Here is a 15,633-nt window from a genome sequence, read left to right as displayed (position 1 = left end):
AGAGAGAGTTTCTTATTAAAAAACTGACCTCCTTTAAAAATACTGCTTTTACTGATTTTCATATGAAAGATATCAGCTTAGTATACATTTCCAACTATACTATTGTTTTCTCAAGATGAATTAAGTCACAAGACGTATAAAAGCAAAGCTATAGAAATTAACTTGACCAAATTAAATTTAATTGAATTGCACAATTGCCAGTTCTAATTCAGTGCTATGTCAAGCCTCAAAGTAACACTGAAAACAGTCAAGACACCAAGCACCCCAAAGTTCACCTCAAAGTCCCAGCAGCTGTGCCATGTTTCTTATTGAGTACTTCCCATTGTCAACACAAACTGGTATCACTGATAGCAGCAGAGAGACCTACTTGTGCAAATTATTTAAGAAAACCAGAACCGTATGTGTTTATTAACCAGGTTCAGAGCATAAACAAGTGAAGTTTCTTTGGTAGGTAGTAATTAAACTGAAACTGAGGTCAAAGACAACCTGTAGAAACAGCATTTTGTGGGGCATTGTCAAGTAAATGGAGTGAAAAAAAAAAAAATGAAAAAGGCCAGTAACCACATAATGATCGAGATACAGTATCATCTCTTTGGCTATTAACTCCAGCTGTAACCTGAGTTTCTGATCAGAAGTGACATCGCCAATGCAAGTGTACAAATGCATGCAATTCTTGTCACATCTTTCGTGCTCTCTAGATTCTGACTGAAGTTCCAATGAAAATCTGTGATAGTGGTAGATTTGGAATTTTTATATAAATGAAGTATGATACACGTGCAATTAAAAACAAAAACAACCACAAAAAAACTTTGTTGAGCCTTCCCCTGTGCTATTCTTGACCAGTTCTATGCATGCCACATGACTTTTGCACTAATGGCACTATTTCATAAAGCTGTTGTCAAAGATATCTTAAAGAAAAGGAGGCAATCCAGTAGCAAATAAGTTTGAATCTGAATGTACTGTCTATATTAGAGGAGATGGTCCCAAAGGGCAGATACATTCAGCTGAAGGCTGGATGTCCAGATTGCAGAGTCAAGTTGTCAGATTTAGGAGGCTCTTGCAAGCCCAAATTTCCTAAAGAATCTAACACAAGGTCTTTATCAAATGTAGGAAAGACAACATTGTTGAGCTCATGTTCCCCCTTTAGAAGCTGCTGTTGCTTATCACTTTAATTGTCCGATGGCTGTGCTACGATGCAGCAGATGTCTAAAATCTGACAGGGTAAATAGGCATGGAGTAGTCATTTGGAGATCTCCTGAAAGATACTGTGATAAATATCCCAGGGAGAATCCCCACACACCAGATATGATGAGCACGCAGGCTCTCTCTGCCTCCAGTTTCTAAGCACAGTCAAATACAAGATGCTAAGTTCTAAATGGCTAACGTTCAGCCCCTTAAGCTGTGGTAAAGCACCAAACACAGCAGAACAAACACAATTCTGCAATGCAAGCCTCGTGCAGAGAACAGTTTAGGGAGTATGAACCAACCTGACAACATCTACAAAAACCCTATTAACAGCCCTGTAAAGGATGCAAGAAGTGGTAGTAAAGGCTTCATGATCTCCACTATGTGGTTTCTTGCCTTTATAAAGAACTGAGATACAGACCTTAATAAAATCACCGTGTTAGTGAGGGTTCTGTGAAATAACTTTGCAGCTGGTCACCATGTGCTGACTTCTAGATGCTGTTCATTTTGTCAAGAAAACTGCACACATACTGGGGTAGGGAAGGATGGGCAGGCTAGATCAAATGTACTCCCTCTGCCTGTGGAGATGATTATAAGTAGGCTAATAAATCTGGATTTTGTTCACAAGCCCGCCCACCTATATCTGTAGAGAGCTGTAGCTGTGTCTTAGGTCAGGGTTATATAAGGAATAACCATCGATTCCCTAAGGATCTAATTCACCTCCCTGTAGAGAATCAGTGCACTACCTCTGATTCACTTATGCCTATCCTTGATGGCTTAGTAAATCAGTGACCCCGTGCTAGCTGCTTGCAAAAGGATGCACATCACGCTTGAAAGGTACATCTCACAGGGAATTCGCCAACATGCAATTGTGTCTTGATCTAACCAATTTTATAAAGTGAATTAACATTATTTTACGTGCTCTGTCTGTGGAGGGTCTAGAATTTATTTGAAACATATTTTCCCTCAGGAGAAAGACAGCAACAACAACAAAACCAATGTATTACTCCTCCTTTTCTCAAAATTGTTTAGAAAGTAAAGGATGCTATAGTTAAAGCCTGTTTTTCATGGCATTTTCTGAGCCTGTAAAGTTTAGTAGGGTCTAGGGAATACATTTTGTTACACCTTATATTCTTTTTTTTTTTTTTTTTGGTCACTGCTGGTGTATCTCTATTACATTGATAGAAAAATATGTCCACTCTTTCTCTATTGCTAAACACTGTGCAGCAGGTAAAGTGCCTGTTCTATACATTGAAGTAACTGAGAGTGCCAAAAAGAAAGGTTTTTGTTACCATCAGACTAGCTCCAGGTCAGAGTAAGGAGGAAAAAAATCAGCCCAACTTTTCCCTTCCTTAAAGAACACATGTGCTGCAATAATTCACAGCTTAATCCTTAGCTACCTGAATACCAGAAAGGGAACAGGCCCACTTTACACCTTACACCAAGGTGTGATCTGGGGTGCTCGCGTTGCCTCCATGGATCAGAGGGGGGTCCCTCTGGTGGCCAGCACAGAGATGCACAGTTCTGCACAACCGGACGTGCAGTGGCTGGGCTGCAGGGATGTCGGCGCTGCCCACTCCGTGTGGAAAACACGCTAATATCCTTGCCTCTCCCACCACCTATTTAACAAGAAAGCATAGATCTAAACCTCCGGGCCAGGTGTACTGCAGCCCAGCCAGGAGTAAGGGAGTTCATGAAGGGGGAGGTTCTGGCAGGGCTCTGTGGCCCTCATCACACCATGTACACCGGTGTTAGCAGCATGGGACCTTACAGCACCAGGACCAGGCTGGGAACCCACAGTTGGTAGATGTCCATGCCTGTGGCACAGGGCACCAGGATGCCCCCAAGAGCCTACGTCACCCACCACCAGTGAGCCTAAGCTGCAAAGAGCAATCTTGAGCACAAAAGTGGAATCCACACCTGTCCCATCAGGGTCCAAGCCCCATTCAACCCAGAGCTGGGAAGATTTTTTCTGGATTAACCACCCCCCTCTGCAAGAGAACTGATTCAGGACTTGCCTTTCCATGGGAGGGGAAAATGGGGAGACATCAACCTCCCCCAAAATGTGCCGGTAGTATGCAAGCAATGTAGTGCACCACAGTCCATCTAAAATATAAGGAAAAATGCCTGACAATTTCATTTTAATTCATTTTATCAGTGACAAGGCTGCCCAGGATGAGAGATCACAAGCTTTGTAAAATTCAGTTGTGAGTGTTTGGCTCAAGGCATCGGGGTAGCTTTAAATAGTCTTTTAGGACTGAGATCGCCAGTGAAAAAATCCTGAGTTGAATTAAGATCAAGCTCAAGCTTGCTTCCAAAAGCAGCCAAACCCCTGCCTCCAAGAAATTGACTTTCCACTATAAAGGGACAAGTGGTGCTGGGGATGCTCTGCCCTGCATTGTATTCCTTATGGCTTCAAAAGGCTGGAGTTTGCAGTATGCAGCTTGATGCTTCAAAAAGTAGAGGAAAATAAAAACTAATAACCCAATCCCTTACAGAGAAAACTGGCAATACAACAGTGACCTCATATGCCTCTGCTGAAGCCCTGTATGGGTAGCAAAAAAAAAAATCAAAACAGAAGAGAAACATACAATCTGAATTACAAAAGGAAACAACAAAAAACTTAAGTATAAGGAAAGATATCTTAAATGTGTGGGGGGGAAATGTATCTTAGGGAAAGAGAGCTTAGCAGATAATACTCTTTCATCTTTCCATCCTACTGTTTCCCTCCTCCTGTCCTCCCCTAAACAACTTGGGTGATTGGTCAATTAAATCCAACAGGCAGATGGAGGCCTTAGAAATATAAAGAAGCTAGAAATGCTAAAACAATCAAATAAGTCCATGTGGAGAGAAACATTATAAATGCCCCATCAACGAGGGAGACAAGACGTTAACTGGAAGCTGGTCCTCTGTGGGCTCTTGATTCAGCCAATCCCCATAGATAGCAGTGTCAAATACAAGGATCTTTTGTGCACAGTGCTCAAGGAGCAAGCTATTATTTTGCTTTATGGAATATGTGTGTGTATTATGAAAAGCTCCTCAGTAGGAAAAATAAATCTCTGTATTGCAAAGAAAAATGGATGAGTGATGAAAAACATCTGTTCAAGATGCAGAAACCTAACCAGAATTAGATATTTGACCTCAATCGCCAAAACTCTGCTTCTATTTATGTCATGGCAAATCAGGTGTGCTAAAACTCCTTGTCCATGAGCCACGGGACTGCTAAGAGATTAAAGTGAATAGCATATGAAATATGATTTGATAACAGTAGCAAAGAAGTGCTGCAGAAATTAAGTAATCATGAATTTGTAATGCATTTTCAACTAAAGGAGCTATGCTTTCTTTTAACTAGAATGAGTGCTAGAAAAAGACACTGAGAAAAAGTGTGAGTAATATGGTGAAAATGAGTGCTTTTCTGTTTCTTCTAGAAAGTCACAATGTTTGCCTAAACACTAGCCTTCACTTTTGTCATCCAAGCAGCCATTCTTACCTCAAAAGTATGTTGGTACTGAGACAGATTAAGCAAGGTGGCTATGCCCAGCCTGCAGGAGGAGTGGGATTTTCTTTGGAGGAGTGGTCCTAAAATGTACGATTGCCCTCTAAAGCAGCCTGCAGCTGACACAGCACAGAAGAAACCAACCCATCAGCAACAGACCCTACACTTTAAACTCTGTAAAGGACAAACAAATAGGCAAAGCTATTCCTTTCATCGAAGAAAATTATACTTATGGCCCATGACACGATATACTGCATGTTGACATAAATCTTTGTGAATTGGGACAATATTGTGAGCTATTTGCTGGTCTTGGAGGTGGCTGAGGGAAAAGTAGCAATGCTCTTCTCCCCCTCAACCCATGATTAACTAAAGCACTTCAGCCACAAGAAGATCTGATGATGCTTCACGGGACAACAGTCTCACAGGGAATCAGGTCCCACGGGCAGAGAACAAAACGACGGAGGCTCTGGTATTACCACATCCGCGGGGCATTCTGGCAGCATGGCATTTCTCACTTCAGCGGTGAACTGTCACAATCAATAAATTACACAAACCATGAGTCTTGAACAGTGAGATAATTAAGATTTATGATTGATGCAGACAGGAAAAGAGCAACACCACCTTTTTTTGATGACTTTTCTTCACACATGTGTATTGGAGGGTCATCTGTGGGTAGGGGAATTATCTACAGAGACCCTATTTCCAGTCCCTTCTTGCTCCCGTATGCAAAGGAACTTTACATCTTATACTTCTCATTTTGTGTTGCAGAGGCTGATAGTTAAATCTCACCCTTATTTTCAGCAACTAACCTGCACTCTTGTTAAGCAAATTTGATTGTTTATCCTACAATCAAGAAGATTTCTGAATAAAAAATATATTCCTTTTAGCATCTGTGCAGTGACCTCAATCCCAATTTATGTATTTCTGCTAACAAACAATCATTAATTTCTTGCATTTACAGTCAATATCTGATGTCATTCTGCCCCTACTATGTTAGTATCTGACCTTGCCTTATTCCATTCAAAACAAAGTTAGCTTTTATGCTGCCTGTGTAACAGCCTAATTTAAAGGAACACTATATCAAGCAAAACATTAAAACATAAAACAACAAGACTTTAAGACATATATATATATATAAACAAAAGTCAGAAAGAGTTTTTTCATAAACTTCAAAGAAGAGTAGAAATGACCAGGTGTCTAAAACCCAGGAGGTCTCTGCAAGTGTCTTGCAGCTACCCAGCTGGTAGGTAGCAGATCATGTGTTAACATGAGCAAATACATTTCCTGTGAAGTCACTGGAGGTTCGCTGTCTTAAGGTAACAGAAAATGTGGTTGTTAGTATTTGTTGAACCACTTTGTTTTAGTGCATTTCTACCATCCCCACAAGTATTTTCCTATGGGGATCTTCACATGGGAGCATTATCTGTTCAAGAGGATGTGCAGGTTTTCTGAGCAATACATTTAGGGGGAGGGAAAAGCTTTTTCTCACTGTGATGATGCAGTGGAAGAAGTACTGAAGGAAACTCCCTGCTCTTCAGGTGAATGGTTAGTCCAATAAGTTCACTAAATAGCAAGAAATCTTTGAAAGATTTTGTTTGCAGAGGATGGTCAAGATAATTTACATGCACAAAATGATAAATCACACACACACACAAAATCTGTTACCATTCATTTCCAGCCATTATAAATATGTTACTTACAAATATAAAAATCTCATAATGGATATTCAAAACCTTTTGAGGGGTCTTTAATAACAAAAGTGAGTTTTAAAAAAGTTTCAAAATCATCTTGCTCACTGAGGAAATGGTTCAGAGTAAGGAAACAGTTCAAAGCTGCCAGAGTATGAGAGATACGTCCTATAAGGCAGTATGAGCTTGTATAAGCATATATGGATGTTACCCTTCTGATCTTGCTTATTTCATCCATGTTGATTTTTTGCTGAGAAGTTAGAAGTAAGAATCATTTCTATTTTGTGGGAAGCTCAGATGAAAGTAAGGCGAACCCAGAAAAACACAGCATGATAAAATTCACATGATGTAGCAAAAATTTCACCACCTGTGAAGTGTACGAAAAAGGACTCAAGGAGTTTGGGTTGGGAAAATGGGATATAAATGTCTACTAAGAAGGAAAATGATATGTCAAAAGATGACATTGTAAAGCAAATCAGTCCACTAGCATAGCATTTTGGATTTTGAAGTGAACTCACTGTTGCAGGATTTAGAGTGGAAAAGATTTCTGAATGCAGGGCACACAGTGAAGTATGCAGCTACTGCTCAAAACTTAAACACTTTCAAGACTGTAACTTTAATATATACAGCTTTTAAACAAAGCTGCGCAGCCCTGACTTACGTTCTGTGGCATATCTCATTGTTTGGCTACGGCACACATTAAGCAATTATGGGATTGTCACAAGTAATAAATTAGTGTTTTCTGTGTTTTCACTTCAAACAAGCACATTTGAAAATGACTTTTAAACATTAATTATGCAGAGAATAGCTATGAAGTTTCTTAAATAACAATCACTTTGTTGCTGTTGTTTCTGGGCAAAACATTTCTAAGTAAAAATAAAATGAATATTTGTTTATAATTCCCTTGATTTTGGAGAGTTTCAGTTCTTTGAAGTTCATCCTAGAGTATGATTCATAATAGAATTACTGGGAAGGTTAAACCAAAAAGTGTTGCATGACATCCAGAACGATCTCTGTAATGTTTCTCCTTTTTCGCTAGAATAATCTTTTGTATTTCAATACTACTGTCAGACAGCCACCTCTGCATTGAGGGATGAAAAATTTCAACATTTACAGGCTTGCTTCAATAAATAAAATGCACAACAAGGATACAGATGGATTTGTTTGAGACATATTTACTTCTTACAATTCTTTGCTACACCTGCGTCTATGCAGACCTGATATTCCTTTGGCCATTGTGTTATGTGCACCATATAGGTCCAGGACAAAAATTTAATGTGTTGATTACATTACACGTGGTGACTCAACAAAGCTGTTTACACTTTTGCAGATTGCTGTTCACAGAATTAATTAAAAAAAAAAATTGCCTTTTTGCCCCCAGTCAAGGAGAAAACAAATGTTAATACTAGAATTTCTCCAGGGATGAGATGTGCAGCCCTCCCAGTATTTCTGCTCCACAGACCTCACTACGTGCTATTTGTTCCCATCATATAGGGCCACGGTAATATCTTCTGCAACAGAAAAGGTCCCTAGCTGCACTGTGCCAGGAGTGCTTGTAAGTGACATTCAGGAAAGCAGGAAGGACAGTTGGTAGAGTCACTAGAGAGAGCACTCAGGGAAAGAGCATGGAGTGCTTCTCTCTGCGTGGCACTCACCTCCTTCGTGATGGATTAAGCCACACAAAGCAGATGATCAGAAGGATGGTAAATGACAATGAAAGATTCACAAAAGATGAAGGGTAAGGAGATTAATAAGCAATGCGATTTTAGAAGAGTCACAAGGTCAACTGGTAAGACTTCATGTGCACAATAATTAGCAGGGGGAAGAATAAATATCTCTCAGTCTTTTTTTTTTTTTTTCCCCTCTCCTCCCTCCCTCCCTGTTACTTTGGCCTTGGTACCATTTTGGATTTCACCCAACATCCACAGTAACAGCCCAAATTTACTGCATATATTCTAAAAGGAAGTGATAAAGCAGGAATAAATTATACAAATGAAGATACAAATCTATTTTTCTATGGCGACAAAGCTTCTGAAACTGGGACGGGCTAATACAGGTGTAAGACAGTGTTCGCTGTCTGTAACTGGTTCCAACTATACAACAGAGGATATACCCACAGGGACAATTCGGTGTTACAGTGCTTGGTATTATAATGAGTAACTTCCACGTCTTTCATTCCTTCTATTTGCCTGCCAAATAGTAGTCTGAAATCCTGAATTAGGCTCCACAGAAAGGGATATATAGGAGTCATTATATCTATGAAAACCCTGGTCTAAGCAAGGCCCTGGAGAAACATGGAAGGTAGTTGCCTAATTGCTAAGAGAAGAGAGGTTTCTAAATTAAGTGAGAATCTGCAGCCTTGAAACCTTATATGGGTAACTAGATTCCTAAGTCATCTCTTTCAGAAACAGAGCAGAGGTTCTAACAATGTTTTAACTCACTATATTTTTTTAAATCATATTCTCAAGGGAAGGAAGCAGTATTCTTTATTGAATACCCTGTTAGACTACGCTGTATGTATTAGAAATTTCTCCAGAACAACAAGGGTGCAAACATTTATTTCACAAAGTCAGAACAATGTACTAACAGCTCACTTCCAGGCTTAATCTGGCAGGGGCACTAAACCCTTCCTATTAAAATATTTTACTCTGCATGAGGAAATTGGACGCACTGAAATAAAGAGTGACAGATTGGAAATACAAGTTAAACCAGTTCCCAGAGGAGACCTGGGATCCCATCCGTACTCAAAAGACAGCATATGTATCTTATTTATTAAATGTCTTGCACAAAACACAAAAGACCTCAGGATTTGGGTCAGTATTGAAATCATCTTTCCTACTGGATGAAATATGTACAGAAAGGAGGACAACTCTCCCTGACATAAGGTGTAGTCCTGCAGACATGCAGGAGGCCATCTTGGTAAACTGGACATATTCATGGTCAGTTGGAGAAGAAAAACTACAGTAGGTTTTGCTATGTGTGACTTCTATGAAGTTATTCAGTGCAGGCAAGAATAAAGATTCCTGATCTTACAGGGGAACATTAGAGGAATATGGAAAACATATATTCATTTATAACCATTAGATACCTGTGAAATTATATTACTGGCAAATAACCAACTTAAAATCATTGGCATTTAGGGTTGAATTCTCAGGAATACTACATAGCAAGCAGGAACTCTGCTGTTTTAGCTGTGAATGTGGCAGAAAGAACCACCACTGCTTTATCTCCTAGGACAAGGTGAACAGAGGATCCAGCAGAAGTTAGCAAGGTGGAAGATGCAGGACAGGTTCCAGTTCACCACTGGTGGGTAATTCCCTGAAGAGTTTGTCTCAAAGGCACAGTTTGGATTAGTCTAACAGATGCTTCAGGTATATCAGGGCTAAAACACGTTAAGAGTTGAGGCCGAGGTTTGCTCCCCCATTAGTATTTTACCCCCTCCCCAGCCTTGCAATGAGCAGAACCATGACACCCTAGTAAGCCTGGTACTAACTCTGACAGGAGTAGGACACAGAAATTGAAGAGGATTATATACAGGGATCAGATCAAACAAGGTGTATACCTCTCCAGAATGATCAATTTAAAACTTGGAAAGTGGTCAATGGGGATGCCCCCAAAAAGTAAAAAATAAGGGCACTGCTTTTACAAAGTAGTAAAGCAGTTTTAACAAATGGTGCATGTAGCAGCACTGAAGCAATTGATGACAGCTCTGTGGTGAACATACGGCAGAAAACCAGAACCACACTGTGAGAGTCTGAGTGGATGGATATAGCCAAATTTCTAGGTAAAACCTGTGCGATTCCTCCATGACAGAAGGAAAACAGGAAATTGAAGGCAAAAGAAATTTGGTCCAGCTTCATTTTGTCTGGAGGGTAAGAGCAGGTATGAACATTATCTATCGTGTGTGGAGGATCTTTAGTTGTATAGAAAGAAACAAGGAGGTGAAGAAAAAATGAGGTGATAAATGTTCAGGATGTAGATGGCCAAGACATGACCCATCATTTTCCCCATTTTGATTCCCAATTAAAAACTGCCCGGCATTTATTTGAGCTCCTCTGTTCTATAATGAAGGTAAAACAACAAGCAGTTGTGAGGACTAAATGAGAGAAAACAAGCAATTTATTCTTGTAAGAACCTTAGCAAAAATAAATAAATAAATAAAATAAAAATAAAAACCATGGAAAACACACGGGACACTAAAAGTTAAAAGACCATACTGGTTCAAGAACAAAGGGATATAAGGTGGCCTTTGGTTTATTTTAAAAGAAACAAAGAAGTTTTTTAACCAGTGGAGATGTGATTGATGATCTGGGACAATCTTCCGATAAAAATAGTGGAAGTAAGAACCTATCTCACTTCAAGAAGGCACCCAGAATGTTTCTGAAAGGGTTGAAATGTTGTGATTGCTGCAGCAAAATTGTTTCAATTGCCCAGGAAATCAGACATTTTCACTCCAACATTCTTACTATCAAACCTGCATCGAGCATTAAACTAACAGGTCCTTCAAGAGCTATGGCAGGAAGACAGGGACATGTGCAAGCTGGGGAGTGATTCCTCTCCTGAATTTCACATCTGGTGACTCTGACATCTTAAGTCACCTCCCTGTTTAAGGAGAACGATGGTGCTGACTTGCTCAGTGCACTTAACCATCCTCTTCTGAAACAGGAAGGGAGAAGGCACATGTGATCTTTCCTTCAAACTCAACATATTCTGAGTTTGAGGGAAGACAGAAACATAGAATGAGAAAAGGAAAGGGGAAAGGAGTCCTCCATCTCCCTTCCATTTTGTGTTTTTTTCTATTTTTCCTTTTTTTTTTTTGTCTGACTGTAAAGCAACATCAGAAAGAGGGTCTGTTTTCCCAGTGAAGGGTTTCATTTCTAGTGATGCTTTTCATGTTTAAAATTAGGAAACAGTATTTTATATTGTGGGAATTAAAGAAAGCAGAATGACTGGGATTTATGGGCCAGTCCTTTGCACTCTTGCTGCTCAGTGGTAATTGTAAAGAAGCCATACATACTGTGACAAACAGAAATATCTCTAGGGTGTTCATCTGTCAAACAATTTCATTCACATCTCATCTGCCTTCTGAATGAGATATGAGAATGAGTCTGCTACATTACTTCTGCTGTCAAAGGAGAGGATGGATTCAGTCCCCTTTAAAGTGACAGTGAACTTTTTACAGTCTTTGTCTGAAGAGTGAGCACATAGAGTTTGACTTTATCTGCAGGGAATTAACCTTATCTCGTGTGTAGAGAACAAGGAGATATGTCCAAAAGACTTTCAGATGTGGTTCATTGGACCTAAAGTAATAAATACATAAATACACAAATAAAATTAAACATTTAACTTTCAGCTCTTGTCTGCCTTTTTGAAGTTTCCTGGCTCAACTCATTGTGAAAGGCATCTGAATGACAGCTCTGTCTGGGAAGAGGCAAGGTCCCAGCACTCCCTGAGCAATTGTTTTAACCAGGAAATTAGGATTCAGCAGTTTACAGCGGGAGGGAAGGTAGAGACTTCAATGTGTTTGAGGATGAGGAAGAGTTAGGAAGCAGCTGTGAGAAAGATTTGCCCATTTCACTTACAGAAGTAACTACAAAGCCATCACTCTCCAGACAGACTGAACTGGTGACCTGGAAATGAGAAACAAACCATTTCCTTGCCCTCTGCCAAAAATTCACTCAGTCTTTACACTTACTTATTTATTTTCTTTAATAATTTATCTTTCAAATCATTATTTAGCCATCAAAGCTCCTGTGAGCTCATCATCTCCAAAATAATCTTTAATGCCAAGCAGAAGTAACGAAGCAGACAGACCTGTTTATAACAGCCACACATCTACCAGTCTCCCATTTCCATTGCCACAACTCTGACGTGTCCCATTTCTACCCCTTCACACTTTCCACCTCTTATATTTTGTGTATTCAGGCCCTTGTTCTGCAAACCAGGACCTGCTCAGAGCAAGGATCTTCCTAACGTGCTGTATTCATATGTACCATGAACAAGTATGCAGAAAGGGGTACCTCCCGCAGTGAATTCACAGTGACAGCTTTTGTGACAGTGCCTGTTGTAGAGACATCTAAACTCTGAAGGTGTCAGAGGTAATGACAATTCTGCTCTGTCTGAGCATTCATAGACGTGTGAATTGGGGCAACAAGCAGAGACAAGAGACTGGAGAGCAGCACAGAAGTTCCTGAGCTAAAAGAGCCAGAAAATGGAAAGTGTAAAGACCAGTATCGATCAAGCAGACTGAGTCAGAATCTGCTCATGAAATGTGTTTGCTTGCTAATAAATCCTACGACGATATTTTCTCCATCCCTTCTGTAGCAGATAGCTGTGCTATTGCTTATCAAAGAATGAGATAAAACAGCAGAGCATGAGCATGCACTCAGTGAAGACAGTATTCGCTTGAGAGACAGTTGTCTGGGTAACAGCCTTGTTTCCGGAATTATTTGTGCATTTTTAGCCATTTTTCAGTACGATATAGGGGTGTGGACCACAGTTCAGGACAACCCTCTCCCAAAAGATCTTCTTTTATCTTCACAGTCCTGGTTTATATTAATTTGTTGCCATAAATGCTGTATCAATCAGCAGCTCAAAATGTCATAGTCTTGTTCAATTAAATCAGTGAAAGCCATTGTGACTACTATGATTTGTGCAGCATCCAGTGCACTGAATGTGCTTCAGGTATGGCAGACCTTCACTGACACGGTGAGAGGAAAAACTTGCTTCCAAGATCTCAAATGGCTTCAGCAGATGTGCTGAGAAATTCAGTTCTGTCAAAACAGATGCAGATCTGAGCACCCAGAGGAAAGCACCTGGCATCTTAGAAGCCTTAGTTCTACGGAGAGCTTGAGTTTTGAACAGGAGTTTTCTGGGTCATACAGCTGATTTTCATAGAATCATAGAATGTTTAAGGTGCCTTCAGATGCCATTTAGATGCCAAAGTCTTTCTGCTAATCTGAAATGATTCTGTTTTCAGAGGTATTTAGGCATTCGTTGTGTGGGCTCATTAGGATTTGATTATCACATTCTGGAGTAATGAAAATTGCTTTGAAAAAATATTATTTTGAAAACACTTATGACCTTGTACACTCCTCCCCTTTCTCCAGCCTTTCAAAATGCTTAGGGAAACACAGTTTTCAAAATGCACCTGAAGGACAGCTTCTCTTTTCAAGTTTGTTACAGCAATATAATATTAATGCGACACATAGGGACTGCAAAAAAAACAGGTTGACATTCACGGCAATATTCACATAAAAAAAAAAAAGAGAGAAGACATGAAGGAAGAGTTTCCTAGGACATGCTGCTGCATGCTTTGTTGGTGAGTAAGAATAGGAGCAGAGGCACAGGTTCATTTACCAGGGTTTTCCAACACACCCAGAAACCTTTGGATTGAGGTTGTTCCTCCTAATACAGACTTTAAGTAACATTTTATCATGTGTTTACATAGCACATTATGGACCAATGACAAACCTTTGCCCAAGGGAACCTGTAGTTTCAGAGATGCAGCCAAATACTAATTAAACCGAAATGTAGCATTTATTTGCCAGTACAAGTCTCCTCTGCAGTAGATCTTTGCATGTGCCCATTATTGCTGCACAAAAGACACAAAGTCCCTGGTGTTCAGAGCGCTCATCAATTAAAAAACAGATTAAAACTTCAACATTATTACAGAAAATGAAGGAATCACAGACCTTTAGGTCCTTGGGCTCCAAAATATTTAATTTAAAAAACCAAGAGGACTATCTCTGCAACAATGTTATATTACTATATTTATTACCTTCTCTGTCTCTACAGTAACAACTTTTTCTATAACCATAGATCTCAAACTACTCACATTACTATGATGATATAATTTGTAACGTTTAGCCATAGGGTAAGCATAATTTCTTTTATGAATTGCGTACTTATGTTCATTACAGTAAAATCTTTCTTTGAAAGACTTATTTAGATTTTACCAGTATACCTGCAGTTCATCGACATTCCGAAAAGATAAGCCAAATTGTCTGTCTCAAATTATTAAACCTCTTATTTGAAATTTCTTCTGTAAGTGGAAATAATGATATCTAATGATTATGTAATAATAACTATGCTGGGTTTAAGTATAAAATACATATTTTGAACTGTGAGCATATATCTTAGAAGGGCTCTATTCTCTGAGGAATCCTTACCCTGCTTACTATGCTTAGATAATTTAAGATTTTATGAAAAACACTTAATATTTAATTAACATTTGTTTGTTTGAAGACAAAAATCCTAAAACCATGAACTAACTGTAATTAGGCTGGTACCATCAGCCTGTCCAAACACATGGCTGAGAATAACAGAATAGCTCATTCCCTTAGGAGCTATTTGTTACAACCGGCTGTTAACAGTGAAACCTATAGAAAAACATTTAACTATCACCACTGCTCCTAATCTTCAGAAACATTGAAACATCAAAAGAGATAACTTTATCCTATAGTCTCAAAATGTTAATCAAATACAGACTGCAGCAAATGAATCTGAAATACAGGTTGCCATAGGGGCTTCTCTGTGCTGTTGAAAGTGCTTCACAGCCCAGGGTCAAGCGGAGCTGTGAAGAGCAGGCTCTCTGGAGGATGAGCTCTAGAACAGAGACGGGAGCTGCACTTTGGACAAAACCTGAACTTCCTGAGGGTGCCTAAATTCCCAGGTACTGACACAGGGGCTGATGGATGGTGCGCACAGCAGAGGTGATGACAGAAGTGCTCTTCTTCCACTTAGTCCTCACCTGACAGTACTGCACTTAAGGAACACCACAGATGCTTTCCTAAGGTAACAAATTGCCATACAGGTCAATTCCAAGCTAAACAAAACTAAAAAGCAGAGACATTTTTCTATTTAAAGTAAAACCCAAATAATCTATTGACTGCTTTTTATGTAATCACATGTTAAGCACACCATTATACAGTAGTGGATGAACACACCTCTAATTCAGGCCATTAACAGCAAAGTAGTTCAGAGGTTCGACCAAAAATAACATTTGGCGAGGCATGCCAGAAGACTTAGAAAGCAAATGCTGTCACTGGAGCTGTGACTTGATTTTTTCACGTGTGATTAATATTCATGAGGAACAATAGTCTGAAGCTTTTGTTAAAAGAACAGTTCAAAGACTAGAAAGTTTTTTTCAAAGGAATGACAGGTTCAGGTTCTTACACATGTCAACATGAAGAAGGCTTAGCTCTTACAGTTAAGGTCAAATGAATGTGCAGCTTCACTCATGCTTTGTGATTTCTAAAGGTA

At 39.4% G+C, this 15,633-nt stretch overlaps 1 protein-coding gene across 1 annotated transcript in view; it reads right to left on the bottom strand.

The window, feature by feature from the left end:
• The window catches only part of LRFN2 (leucine rich repeat and fibronectin type III domain containing 2), a 227,815-nt gene that overhangs the window by 170,747 nt on the left and 41,435 nt on the right, over positions 1-15,633 (bottom strand). The window lies entirely within an intron of this gene.

This window comes from Anser brachyrhynchus (assembly GCF_964034855.1).
Source record: "Anser brachyrhynchus genome assembly, chromosome: 3".
Lineage (NCBI taxonomy): Eukaryota > Metazoa > Chordata > Aves > Anseriformes > Anatidae > Anser > Anser brachyrhynchus.
This window is presented reverse-complemented; position numbering and strand designations above follow the sequence as displayed.